This window comes from Hemiscyllium ocellatum, chromosome 43 (genome assembly GCF_020745735.1).
Source record: "Hemiscyllium ocellatum isolate sHemOce1 chromosome 43, sHemOce1.pat.X.cur, whole genome shotgun sequence".
NCBI classification, from domain to species: domain Eukaryota; kingdom Metazoa; phylum Chordata; class Chondrichthyes; order Orectolobiformes; family Hemiscylliidae; genus Hemiscyllium; species Hemiscyllium ocellatum.
Genome location: NC_083443.1, coordinates 26,905,411 through 26,919,864, shown reverse-complemented (window position 1 = coordinate 26,919,864; position 14,454 = coordinate 26,905,411). Strand labels below are relative to the sequence as shown.

The 14,454-nt window shown below is 43.3% G+C and overlaps 1 long non-coding RNA gene across 1 annotated transcript in view; it reads right to left on the bottom strand.

The window, feature by feature from the left end:
* LOC132835036 (uncharacterized) overlaps positions 1-14,454 on the bottom strand; it is a 428,224-nt gene that overhangs the window by 244,300 nt on the left and 169,470 nt on the right. The gene's annotated exons all lie outside the window — the stretch shown is intronic.

Sequence of the window (14,454 nt, the reverse complement as noted above, 5' to 3'; positions counted from 1 at the left end):
AAGTTACTGAGGCAGCTGGTGAGCAGACGATGCCTGTCTTTTGGGAGATGCTGATATCGCTACAATGATCACTCAGTGCAGGAAGAGCAGTGAAGCCTGCACAAATCAAATCCTACTTGAAACACAATTATGATTGAGGCACGAAATCCAGTCCTCCATCATCGTCAGGATTCTTAAACTAATATTATTAAGTGGGGAAAATAATCCCCCGCCGATTCTCTCTTAAATACCTCAATCATGTGCAAAATGAAGATACGATGATCTGACCGACTCTTCATGGATTACTCCTGATGAAACTCTGAGCTGTTGCCCAGTTTCTCCCCTCGCTATATATTCCATTAAATGCTGTGCATTGAAGTGTTTCACACCTCTCCTGGTACATAATGAACATTCAACGTGCTGCACTTGAAACAGAGGGGCCAGATCGTAAACATTTACTAAAACTTTTCATTGGTTTCAACTCTGCGGAACAAAACATCACTAACGACTCAGACTGACTGGCCTGGACATTCAATGTTTTGCAACATTCTGCCTTTTAGATACAGATATCCCATGAATAATCGAATTAATTCACAATTTCAACTGTCTAAACACTTCGCTCAGCATCATCCTCTGTTTGCTCAATTATCATCTCTAAATTTTTCCCCTCAATACACATCTCCAAATCATTTATATAAATCAGAAAAAAGCAAGGATCTCAATACTGGTCCCAGGGGAACTCCACTTTCGATTCATCTCCAGTCTGAGAAATGCGCATCTATACCTACCCTTTGTTCTGCACTTTGAGCCAACTTCTAACCCATGCCGTCAAGGGCCATCATCCATGTGGAACTGTGACAAGTACTTTCTGGAAGTCCAAATATGCAACAACCACAGCACTATCCTCACCCACTGCCTGTGTCACCTCAAAGAACTCAATTAAAATTGCCAAATATGGCTTGCCCTTAAAATAAGGCGAACGTGAGGACTGCACATGTTGGAAATCAGAGTAGTGTGTGGGGTACTGGAAAAGCACAGCAGGTCAGGCAGCTTTCCTGATGAAGAGCTTTTGCCTGAAACGTTGATTCTCCGGCTCCTTGGATGCCGCCTGACCTTAAATAAACCATGCTAACAGTCTAATATTAACTTATTTTTCTCTAAGTGTATATTTACCTTATCCCATATTACGATCACCATCAGCTTTCCCCCTATTTTTATCACACTGACAGGTCTATCATTTCCTGGGTTAACCTTTTGTCCCTTTCTTAAACAATGCTGTCACATGTGCAATCCTTCACTCCCCCGAGACTACTCCTGTGCTCAGAAAAACCTGGAAAATTTCTGTCAGTGGATTTGCTCCCTTAACTCTCTCAGCAATGTCGGGTGCATCCCAGCTGGGTCTGGGGTCTTCTCTACCTGGAGTGCTGCCAGCCTTTTCAGTGCCTCTTCGTGACCCATCACTATACTGCTCCATTGCTCGACACTCATTTTCAACTGGGTCACCGTCACCACCTTCTAATTTGGTAAAGACAGAAGGAAAATATCCATTTTGTACCTCTACCATACCCTTGCTACAGTGAGTTTACCCTGCTTGCTCCTTATGGACCCCACACTACCTTTCACCACTATTTTACCATTACTGTGTTTGAAGAACATGTTGTTATTGGTTTTAGTGCAGCCTGCCATCCTTTCCTGATGCTTCCTCTTAGTATTCCTTATTCCAGCCTCAGCCTCCCTTTGAAATCGTCTTCCTGAGTTCTACTGATATTATTATTTGGGTATGCATTATATGCCTTCCTCTCTTCCTTATTTTCTCACCAATTTTCTTAGTCATCCAGAGTACTCTAGCTTTAGATACTCATGAGAAACCCATGTACCTAGTTTGCACCTTATCCATCTCTCTTTTGAAAGTCTCACATTTTTCATCCATTGTTTTATCCACCAGGAAGTGTTTCTCATTAACCTGTTCCAATCCAACTTTTAGCCCCTAAAACCTGCCCTTTTTTCCCATTCTGAGTTATTAGTTCTTGAATGATTTTTATCTTTTTCCTGCTCAAGCTTGAACCTTATTTTATTATGATCGCTATTTCCAAAGTGCTCCCCATACTCTGACGTTCTCCACTTGACCCACCTCATTTCCGAGGTCTAGCCCACTCCCTGGTAGGACTGGGAATGTCCTGTTCCAGAAAGTTCTCCTGCACATATCGCAAGAATTTCTCCACTTCCATGCCCAAGACTCTACCTCTTTCCCAGTCTACCCTAGGTGAATTAAAAATCGCCAACTATCAGAACCCTACTTATCCTGCAGGTTTTCATAACCAGCCTACAAATGCTATCTACTACTTCCTCCCCGCTATGTGATAATAAATAGCCAATGAGGTCACTCCTCCCTTCCAGGTTCTCCAATCATACAGATCCTAATTCAGGGGCTACATCTCACTCATGGGCCATGGCATTTCTCCTCCGAGAACTGTCCATTCTCAGAAATCATCTCTTCCTCGTGCTCTCTACAATCATATCATCTTTTAGTGGGCATGGTGTGATGCAATGGTAGTATCCCTACCTCCGAGCCAGGAGGCCTGGGTTGAAATCCCACCATCCCAGAGGTACGTAATAACGTCCCTCAACAGGCAGACTGGAAAATACACATCTTCTTCTGAGAGGAACAATAACAGAAAACCCCAGCATCAATAACAGGCCCAGTCTGTCCAATTTATTGACGCATCTTACATTATTTACTCAAGGTAGGTCTGTCAAACTGGGCAGTTCACAGTTTTTAATGAAAATGCTGTGATTTTCAGTTACTTGCACTAAGTGGAAAGACGGTGAACTAGAGAGCATTGATTGGGAGGGTAAAGTAAAAGTACCACAGATATTTGAAATCTGAAACGAAAATAGAACGTGCTAGAGAAACTCAGCAGTTGTGGCAGCACCTGTGGAGAGAGACATAGGGTTAATGTTTTGAGTGTTGTATGGGTCTCCATCAAAGATGAAACTAAATAAGCTGTGGTTATAGCCAGCCATGATGTCCCTAAGCCCAACTTATTCTTCGCTGTGATTCCAGAAACAAAAACCATGTACAAAAAACATACACCAGAAACAAAAACCATACAAAAAAACACATAGCAGAAACAAAAACCATACAAAAAACATATAGCAGAAATAAAAACCATATATCAAAAACAAGAAGGTCGCCTTGAAGCTGAAGATGAGTGATTCACACAGTGAGCTCACTTCTTGACAGCACTAAACTTTTCTGCATCAGTAACACTGATTTTAAATTATCTGGCTGTCTGGTTAGCTCCACAGATTATAGGTTGATTGCAGTTATATTCAAATAGTCACTTAAATAGCTTTCGGGATTTATGCAAACCTATGGTAATGGTGGAGTGTGTGTGTGTGTGTGTGTGGGGGGAGGGGGGGGGGTGGAAGAGAGGTAGCTGAAGCCAATTATCATTAGAATAACTTCTTATTAGAAGCAAGCGCTGCTGGAAGACAAATCATAAAATTTACTGCAAGTATAAACTATTAAAAGTGTTTTGTTTCCAATACTAGACTCCTTTTCTGGTCTCATTGAACAAGATTGACACTCCTACCATTTGTATACGAAGAGCGTTGCCCTGACTAGTTTTCCATTTGCATGTACTTTTTGAGATTATAGAATCATAGAATCCCACAGTGTGAAAACAGGCCATTTGGCCCAACAAATCCACACTGAACCTCCGAAGGGTATCCCACCCAGATACATTATCCCTACCAGATTGCTCTTCATTTTCCCTTGACTAAAGCACCTACCCTATACATCCCTGAACACCATGGGGCAATTTAGCATGGCCAATCCACCTAGCCTGCACATCATTGGATAAAGAACAATACTGTCGATTCAAATAGCCTGGAGTGGAAGAACACAGCAGGGAGATGGTCACCAGGGTTAACAGATTTAAATTAATTAATAGAAAAATCAGAGTCAGTTGAGGAGAAACCTTTGCCACCCAGAAAACAGGACTCTGCCTGAGAGGATGGTGCTGACGGGAACCTTTAACACATTTTTTAAGAAGCACTTAGATTTAACGAATGAAATTCAAGGCAACAAACAAAGAACATGGAATTGGGATTAGATTGGAGCTGCCCCTCGTTTGTCAGTAGAGAGGAGATGGGTCAAATGGTCTTCGCTGCTGTAAATTTGCAAGTCAAATGCTGATTTGGTAGCAGAGCGGAATACATTCAAACAGAGAGAGAGAGAGATTTTGAAGCTTGTCATTTTGCATTCATCAGGACACATGCAAAAGTGCCAAATTTCAAACAATCTTTAACTGTCGGAGGAATGGCTGTGGATTGGATGGCAAGTCAAGACTCAGCTTCATGGTAAATAAGCAATGAGAATTTGACTAAGACCTATTTTTCATTCATTCTCAGGAATTGAACATTGCTAGAAAGGATAGTATTTACTGCCCATGAGCAGGTAGTGAGTTGCTTATAATTGAGTGACTTGCACCATTTCAGATGGTGGTCAAGAGTTAACCACCTTCTTGTTGGTTTGGAGTCACATGTTAGATTTATCTCCTCCCCTGAAGGACATCAGTGAACCTGATACGTTTTTAATGGGAGAAAGTGAGGACTGCAGATGCTGGAGATCAGAGCTGAAAATGTGTTGCTGGAAAAGCGCAGCAGGTCAGGCAGCATCCAAGGAGCAGGAGAGTCGATGTTTCAGGCATGAGCCATTCCTGAAGAAGGGCTCATGCCTGAAACGTCAATTCTCCTGCTCTTGGATGCTGCCTGACTTGCTGCGCTTTTCCAGCAAGACATTTTCAGCTCTGATATGTTTTTATGACAAACTAGTGGCTTCATGGTTATCAATGAGACTAATATTTTATTCCAGATTTATTAATGAATTCAATTTAAATTCCCCTAGCTACTATGATGGGATTTGAACTCACGGCCACAGAATGAGTCTGTGCCTTTGGATTATCGTTCAAATACTTTACCACGATGCTACTGCCCTCTGTAAAATGGAGTATAATTGAACATTAAGCTTTAAATTCACAAACCCGAGATGTTTAGGGAAGGAGGCTGCTATTCTGCCCAACATAGATGTGATAGCCCTCTTCTCTGGAATGGAGCCTGAACCCTGAACCTTAAAGAGCTGAGAGGGCTAGCAGTTGAAAGGTCAATTTGACCACATTTTTTTTGTGAAAATGGCAATAAGCGCGAGAGGAACTTGACACGGGAAGGAAAAATTTTTTAAAAACTGGCCACCAGGAAAAGGAGGACCTAACAGTTTCAGAGAATAAAAAACAGAGAGAAACTCAAAAGATACAGAGACAGCATCTGCAATGGTTCTATGAAACCTGCACCAAAGCGGATGGATTAGCAAAGCAGCAAGATGAACCAATGGCAGATATATGTCGTGATGTGGGAAACGAAGCAGAGGTGATGGCATGGTGGGAATGTTACTGGACTATTAATGCAGCACCACATGCTAATTCTGGCATAAGATTTTAAGATATAAGAGCAGTATCAGGCCATTCAGCCCATTGAGTCTGCTCTGCCATTCGATCATAGCTGATGTGTCTCTCCATCCCATTTTCCTGGCTTCACCTGTAACCTTTGATCCCCTTACTAATCAAGAATCTAACTAAGACAGATGGTGAAACTTGAATTCAATAAAACAAAGTTTGGAATTGAAAAAAAAAGTTTAACGACAACCAATGGAGCTCAGCTAGAAACAACAGGGCTCAGTTGGCTGGATGACTGGTTTGTAATGTAGGGTAACACTGACAGCATGAGTTCATTTCCCACACCAGCTGAGGTTATCATGGCGAACATTCTTTTTCAACCTCTATCCTTGTCTGAGATACGGTTTCTCTCAGGTTATAGGCCGTCACCAGGTATCTCTTTCTAAAGAGACGTATGATTGATTAGGACAATGGCGGCTTTACCTTGACAATATACTTACTCAAAACAGTCGCTTGTAGGTAAATCAGTGTCAGAGCTGTAGAATTATTTTTCATATAACCACTGTCAATTGTCATAAAAACCCATCTGATTCATTAATGTTCTTCGGGGAAGGAGACAGTCGTCCTTACCTGGTGTTACCTACATGAGACTCCAGACTCACAGCAATGTGGTTGATTCTTAACTGCCCGCTGGACAATTGAGCACAGACAGTAAATGCTGACTCAGCCAGTGATGCCCACATCCCATTAACAAATTTTAAAGCAACAATTAAATTTGCTTAAAATACCCAAATTGACCCGACACCATCCAAAACAAAATTCCTCTTTGTGTTGGTGGCAAAGGCTTGTGGTAAAGTCTTTCCATCTGGAACGTCTTACTCAAGCCGCTTGAAGGGAAGCTGAAACCAAATTCACTGCCCCACCCAACATCTTCCCCAATATATTTTTCAAAGAAATGCAAAGCATTTTTATCAAAAAGTAAGATGTTTATGGAGTGTATACCAAATAAATGACATGCAGTGTTAGAACAGAATAGAATCCCTGCAGTGTGGAAACAGGCCATTTGGCCCAACAAGTCCACACTGACCACCCTATTTTTTTTAGATTTTAGATTACTTACAGTGTGGAAACAGGCCCTTCGGTCCAACAAGTCCACACCGACTCACCGAAGCGCAACCCACCCATACCCCTACATTTGCCCCTTACCTAACACTACGGGCAATTTAACATGGCCAATTCACCTAACCTGCACACCTTTGGACTGTGGGAGGAAACCCACGCAGACACAGGAAGAACGTGCAAACTCCACACAGTCAGTTGCCTGAGGCAGGAATTGAACCTGGGCCTCTGGCGCTGTGAGGCAGCAGTGCTAACCACTGGGCCACCATGCCGCCCACTACACATGCACCTAACCTACACATCCCTGGGCACTATGTGCAATTTATCATGGCCAATCCTTATAACCTGCACATCTTTGGACTGTGGGAGGAAACCAGAGCACCCAGAGGAACTCATGCAGACGCAGGGAGTATGTGCAAACTCCACACAGACAGTCACCCGAGGCTGGAATCGAACCCGGATCCTGGCACTGTGAGGCAGCAGTGCTAACCACTGAGATACAGTGCTCTGTCGTAAAGCCTGACAGTCCTCTGTCACTTCTCGTTTTAACTGGTTTCCATCACAAAGCTGGATACATTGTATTATAAGGTAAAATGCTAAAGTCACCATATTCCCAGAAGACCACAGGGCAGCTGTCTTATTAGAGGGCAACGACTGGAGGTGATTTCCCCTGAGGGTCACCACGCCTCAGGTGAAGGGTGAGGTGAAGAAGGTGGCACCTGCATGGTAACTCAGCTGGTGTAGGAATTGAACCCATGCTGATGGTGTCACTCTCCAACCGAGCTAACCAACCTTTAGTATGGTAATGTTTGTTACCAGTGCACTGGAAGTTTCTGTTTTTAAGTTGGTTATTCATGGGATGTTGGCGTCAGTGATTAGACAAGTATTTGTTAGCTCTCATCATCACCTTCGAGGGCAGTTAGGGAGTCACACTCTTTAACCACTAGTGGCCCTGTGGTGAGGCCTCTGAGACAGTGCTGCTGGATAGAGTGCGCCTAGCGATGACAGAGGACCAGTGCAGTAGGTCGCAGTCAAGGTGGAGCGCAACTTGACTTTGTTCCTGCTGCCCTTTCTCTTCCAAACAGTAGAGCTCAAGGCCCAGTGTCTCAGCCCAACCTCTCACGAGTCAATGGCACGCTCTCAGCTTGGACTGAGAGCATTCTGATGCAGGAAGAGTGAGTGCTGAGGGAGGTGCCCCGGATAGAGCCCTCAAAGTGAGTTGGATAGAGCTCTCAAAGATAGTGGAATCAAGGGTTATGGAGGTAAGGCAGGAAGAGGATACTGATTAGGAATGATCAGCCATGATCACATTGAATGGTGGTGCAGGCTTGAAGGGCTGAATGGCTTACTCCTGCACCTATTGTCTATTGTCTTATCTGCAGTGGGGGCATTGAGAACAGGGAGCTGATGTCCCCCAGAGAGCAAGATAAGTGAAGGTCTCATCAAGTTTCCTAGTTTGAATCAAAAAGGACTTCATTGTTAACTATAACTTTTTTTATTTTTCTACTTATTCTATAAAGGTAATGCTAAACTTTTTAATTCTGTTTGTATTACTTTGTACCTGAGGGTTTTGTACCCAGTACCTTTGTAGTCAAGGCAGAACCATGTAGGATGACATCACACACTTTTCACTGTATTCCTGTAAAGGAGTACAAATGACAATAAAATCTTAATCTAAATTTAAGGCTATAGAAATGCAGTTGAAGCAATTTGCTGCAATATATCTTCTAGTTGACTCATTTGGGATATCGGAAAATATTGCAGAAAAGAATAGGTGCCAAGTTTCTCACCCCATCTCCACATTGAGTCATAGAGATGTACAGCACGGAAACAGACCCTTCAGTCCACCCTGTCCATGCTGACCAGATATCCCAACCTAATCTAGTTCCACCTGCCAGCACCTGGCCCATATTGCTCCAAACCCTTCCTATTCATATACCCCTCCAGGTGCCTTTTAAATGTTGCAATTGTACCAGCCTCCACCACTTCCTCTGGCAGCTCATTCCATAGACTTTGTCTATTTATCCTATTCATGCCCCTCATGATTTTATAAGCCCCTAAATGGTCATCCCTCAGCCTCTGACGCTCCAGGGAAAACAACCCTAGCCTATTCAACCTCTCCCTTTAGCTCAAATCATCCAGCTCTGGCAACATCCTTGTAAATCTTTTCTGAAGCGTTTCAAGTTATACAACATCTTTATGATAGGAAGGAGACCAGAATTGCACACAATATTCTAACAGTGGCCTCCCCACCAAAAACTAAGAATACCTGACAAATACCATACCTTCTTAGCCTTTTCATAATCAGGTCACTAAGGATTACTTGCAATTCAATAATCCCTTCACTTCTTTGGAAAATAAATTGCATTGTCCAATCTGACAGAGGAAGCATTCCTCACAGGGCTGCTGTGAGAAAGAACTCAAGAAGAGAATTTTTAATTTGCTCACTGTTGTGTTGACACTAAGGCTGCACCTGCAGCCTTCAAATACAGGCCAACTCCCTACAGGAAGGTACAGTGTCACTGATTTATAATTGACAGAACTGAGCAAATTTGAAGACTTGGACAGGTTTATGGCTCAGGATCAAAATGAGTTAGTCAGGGAGCGTGGCATAGTGCAATTCTGCACTGTTACATCAACGCAACACGCTCCCACATCATCAGAAAAGAAGATGATCAATAACAAGCAATTCAGCATCCACGGGAATGCATCAGTACGGAAACAGTCAATGGGCACAGACAACAGGGCAAAGAGGTGCCAATTCAACAAACCGAAAGAACGGCTGTAAATCAGAAACAGAAACTGAAGCTGCTGGAAAAGGTCTGGCAGCATCTGCAGAGAGAAATCAGAGTTAGCGTTTCGGGTCTCGTAACCATTCCTCAGAAATTATGGTAGCTCGGAAAACGTTAGTTTACACACACAAGGTAGGATCGGGTGGTGGTGGTGGGGCAAGGAGCAAAGGGTATGTGGAGTTATAGGCCAAAGTGAGAGAAGAACAATGCCAACTCTCCTGCTCCTCAGATGCTGCCTGACCTGCTGTGCTTTTCCAGCACCACTCTTTTCAACTAACTCTCCCTCATCTGACGTCCTCACTTTCTCCTAATTCCCATGTTCTGCTATTCTCAGTTGGGAAGGAGGGTCATACTGGACTCGAAATGCTAACTGTATCTCTCTCCACAGGTGCTGCCAGTCCTGCTGAGTTTCTCCAGCTTTCTCTACGTTGGTTTCAGATTTCCAGCCTCTGCAGTGTTTTGCTTTGATAAGAACAGACCATGTGACTCCTTTCAATCCAATCACAGCTGATCTTCCGTCTGGACTCCAAGAACTCATCTGTGCCTTGTATCCCTCAACTCCCTGAGACACTAAGCCGGTCTCCCTTAAGCTTATACATGTTCAATAAAGATAATATCAACAATTTCCAATCCTTCAAGGGTTAGCTCAGTTGGTGGAATGGCTGGTTTCTGATGCACAGAACACCAACAGCGTGGATTCGATTCCTGCACCAGCTGAGGTTATCATGAAGGACTCTCCTTCTCAACCTCCCCTCACCTGAGGCCTGGTGAATGTCAATTCTCCTGCTCCTCGGATGCTGCTTGACTTGCTGTGCTTCTCCAGCCCCACACTCTCGACTCTAATCTCCAGTCCTAACTTTCACCTAGCACTATAACAGTCTACCTGTAAGTTTAGCTGATTGATGATGGGACCGCCAGACACGGCGACGACAGTTTGCAAGTACTTCACTGGGGATGTGTTTTCAGATGAGTGCCTCCGTTTACAAAGAAATGCTTTGAAGCCAATCCATGAGAGTTGGGTCAACGTTCTGCATCAAGCAACAACCAATTGAAAATTAAAGTCAGGAAAACCCTACAAACGTGTAACAGGTCGGTCAGAAGCAGTGGACAGAAGGACTGCGTTCATGTTTCACACACGGCTCCTCACTCCATGGAAAGGGGCTGCAATAATTGACTGGCTGACAAGCCAACTCACTTAGTTATTCCCAACACTTACAATCCCCGCAAGCCACAGCTATTTTCAGCTTAATCTCACTGGGCAAACACCACCATCATCTCGCCAGGGTCATAAAACCTGAAACGCAACGTTTTTTGAAGTGCAATCATTCCCAAGTTTAACAGGGAATTCTTCATTAGAGTTGATATTATATCTGCAAGAAGCAATTATTCATTTAGCAAAAGCAACACTTTGTTTGAGTTTTATGAATGAGTGTTTCCAAGTGAGCCCATGTCTGTTTTAATAGGAGCACTGTGCTGTTGGGTCCAGGTAGACCAATTTTGCGAGGAAGCGCGACCAGGATAATTTCATCCCTGACTGGACAACACACAAAAGCCAGAGGGCACAATCTCAGAATAAAAGGGAACCAATTAGAGTCATAGAGGTATAATTTAAGACTGAGATGAGGAGGAATTTTGTCTCTCAGAGGGTTGAGTGTCTTTGGAACTTCCTTGCCACAGAGAGCTGTGTGTGTATTTAAGGCTGAGATCGATAGATTCTTGATCAGTCAGGGAATTGAGGGAACAGGGAAAAGGGGCAGGAGAAACTGGATGTGAGGAGTGTCAGATCAGCCATGACCTTACTGGATGGGGGGCCAGACTGGAGAAGTCAAATGGCCACCTCCTGATTCGACCTCCCATGGTATATTTTAGCAGAGGCTCATGAGGACAGTAAGGTAACCAATTTACATGTCTCTTGAAGGTTTATTTTCTTTTGAATTTAAGGCATTATTTAAACGCACATGGTAAGTGACACTGCATTAAATTTACTGTTCCTCTCCATTGTCATTCTCTCTAACACGATGAAGCATAGACAACCTACTGTTAGGTTGACGGTAAAGGAGTTCAACTTGCTCTCAAGATCACAGCCAAGACTACAGAGCTGTGGTATACATGGAACAAAAACAGATCAGTCAGAATGTGGCTCACCCAAATCCCCTCCCAACCTTTCCCGGTTTGTCCCTTCAACATTCCCATCCAGCCCCGCTCTACTTTGCATTCCTCTGGCTTCCTTCACTCAATCAAAATGACGACAGAGGGTTCCCCCTGGTTGGAAACTTGGCTATTTGCATTGGGGCAGGAGATCAATTAGATATCAGCTAAACAAACCTGGTACAGTCAAAATGTGGGGAAACAAACTCAAAATGAAACTGCTGGAGAAACTCGGCAGGTCTGACAGCATCTGTGGAGGAAAAGCAGAGTTACTTGTTTCAAGTCCAGTGACCTGTCTTTCCCAAAGAAATTCTGAAGAATTTCCTTCAGAGTTACTCCAGCAATGTCTGGTTTGATGTCTTTCCAATCTCCAGCATCCACAGTTCTTTGATTATTAATGCTCCAAGTCATTATGCTTTAAATATTCTGAATATAGAGAATGTGACAGAGTGGGAATATGACTCAGATTTTGAAATTTCTCTCCCAGCCACTCACTATCCTCTTCTGGAAATAGATCATCGTTCCTTCAGATCTATTCCTGGAATTCCTTCCCTCAGGGCACTGTGGGTCTGTCTGCACCAAATGAACAGCAACAGTTCAAGGTGACAGCTCATCACCACTTTCTCAAGGGCAACTAGGACCAGGCAAGAAAATGCTGGCCCAATCAGAAACTCCCACGTCCCAAGGGAGGATTAAAATGTTACTTAAGTAAGTAGTTCAAACTAAATCCTGAGGCATGAGGTTGGAGAGTTGGGTGGTAGAGGTAACGGTGCAGACCTGGAAATCAACTTGAATTTCTTGCAGATGGAAGGCACTGCCATTACAAAGGATGGATAACTTTCTGAAACCAAAGCCAGTAATGAGCACGGAGTTAAATGCTAAGGTAATGGGCTCTAGGAGATAGTGTTTGTAGTCAATTCAGTTGAGCAAGAAATCTAGGCCAATCCTCCAAAGCTGTACCCAGGGATCACTGAGCCTTGACATAATGTTGCATAGTAACTAAACATTTGGACATGGATAAATATTGCATGCTACTTCTTGTACAAATATAACCTCAATATCATTTATCGCTAAGTTCGAAAGAACACAGAAGATCAATTTGATATGACTGCCTCAGATTCTCAGTCATCATGCTGTTACGGAGTTATACAGCATTGAAGCAGACCCTTCGGAACAACATAATTCCAAACTAAACTAGCCCCACCTGCCGGCTTCTGACCCATATCTCTCCAAACCTTTCCTGTTCATGTGTCCATCCAAATGGATGTTAGATTTTTAATTATACTCACATCCACCACTTCTGCTGGAAGTTCATTCCAGACCCTGTAGGGAATCAAATTTTTAAAAAATCCCTTTTGTAAAAGAATCCCCACTCATGTCATTTATAAAACTCTGTCCTCTCACCTTAAGCATGGATTTCACGTCTCTGCACAATTCAATGGCTAATTAAAATTGAACCCACTGCCATCACTCACCTCAGCAAAGATATTCGATTATTGTCCAAGCTCTGAATCTCAAAAAAAACTTTGCATTCACATAGCACCGTAAGACACTTCACAGAACACAGAATCAAAGGTCACAGGCTTTCAATGCAGTTCTCAAAAACAACAGTGTGTCAAAACAGGACTCGCCTGAAATTTTAGAGAGAGAAAGGTGCAGGTTGGACAAGTTCCAGGCAATTTGGGTCTAAATTACTGAAGGCTATGCTATAGAGGGTCCACCAAGGAGGGGCTGCAGGAAATTTTACCTCAAGTAGAGCTCAGTCTGCCTGATGGTAAGACTGCATGAACAAAGCACATGTCATGAGGATTTGATAAATGATATGCAGTTTTCCAAAGCAAATGGAAAACAGAGACAGAAGGGCGTCAATCAGCCGCTCAAGTCAATTTTATCCAACAACTGGGTCATGGCTGATCTGTCTCTCAACAGCATTTTCCCACCTTTCATCCATCTCCCTCAACAGAACAAATCTGTCGGGTTGAGCATTTTAAATGTAACTCAGGGTCCCATTAAAGAGAGAATGCCACATTTTCTCTCCCTCTCGCCTGAGAATATGTGGGGGGCTGGCATCGATTCCGAAGCCTAAAATAAGGATGGACCTCATGGTCCAGAAGCAAAAGTGATCAAATACAACAAACTAATGAATTACACAGTTTCTCGTAGTCATAATGACTAAATAATGGAGAGAACATGCATATATTGCATCCAAGGCGGCATCATCTCAGAATTAGGGCCAAACCATTTAGGAGAGATGTGAGGAAGCACTTTGATACACAAAGGGTGGTAGATGCTTGGAATTGGATTGGTTGCTCATTTTAAATCTGAGACAGATAAGGTTTCGTTCAGCTAAGGCATTACAAGATATATCTGCCTTTGGCCCATATGGTGTTAACCACTGATCAGCCATTGAAATCAGTGGAACAGGCTTGAGGGAGACTACTCTAAGTCAGAAACAGGCAGCATAAGTTAGCTGTGCTGTGCTTTCCAGTGAAATGGACTAAATCCTGGAATGGATGAAGCTTCCTGATGAAGGACCTTTGCCCGAATTGTTGATTTTTCTGCTCCTCAGATGCTGCCTGACCTGCTGTGCATTTCCAGCACCACCCTAAATCCTGGAATGCCATCCCTAAAATGCTGACCAACTCCTACAATGGTGTGGAAATTGGAATTACCCCACCTCCAATCACCATTGGCCGCTAAAGAGACAAGCTAGCAAAGGCAATCCCAGAAACACTGCAGAGAATATCGCCATCGAATAGCAACAAAACAAATGTGTCCTGTCCCCAATCAAACCAGCTGAAAAGAGGAGGGCAGCCATTCTCCTGTTCCAACTTATCCACAACATTACTTTACAATATCCAACTGCCACCTGAGAGAGACTAAAGATTTTGCCCACATCTAATTTAAACAGTATTTAAATATTTGCTTGTATTGCCTTAGCCTCCAGGGCTATGATCGAA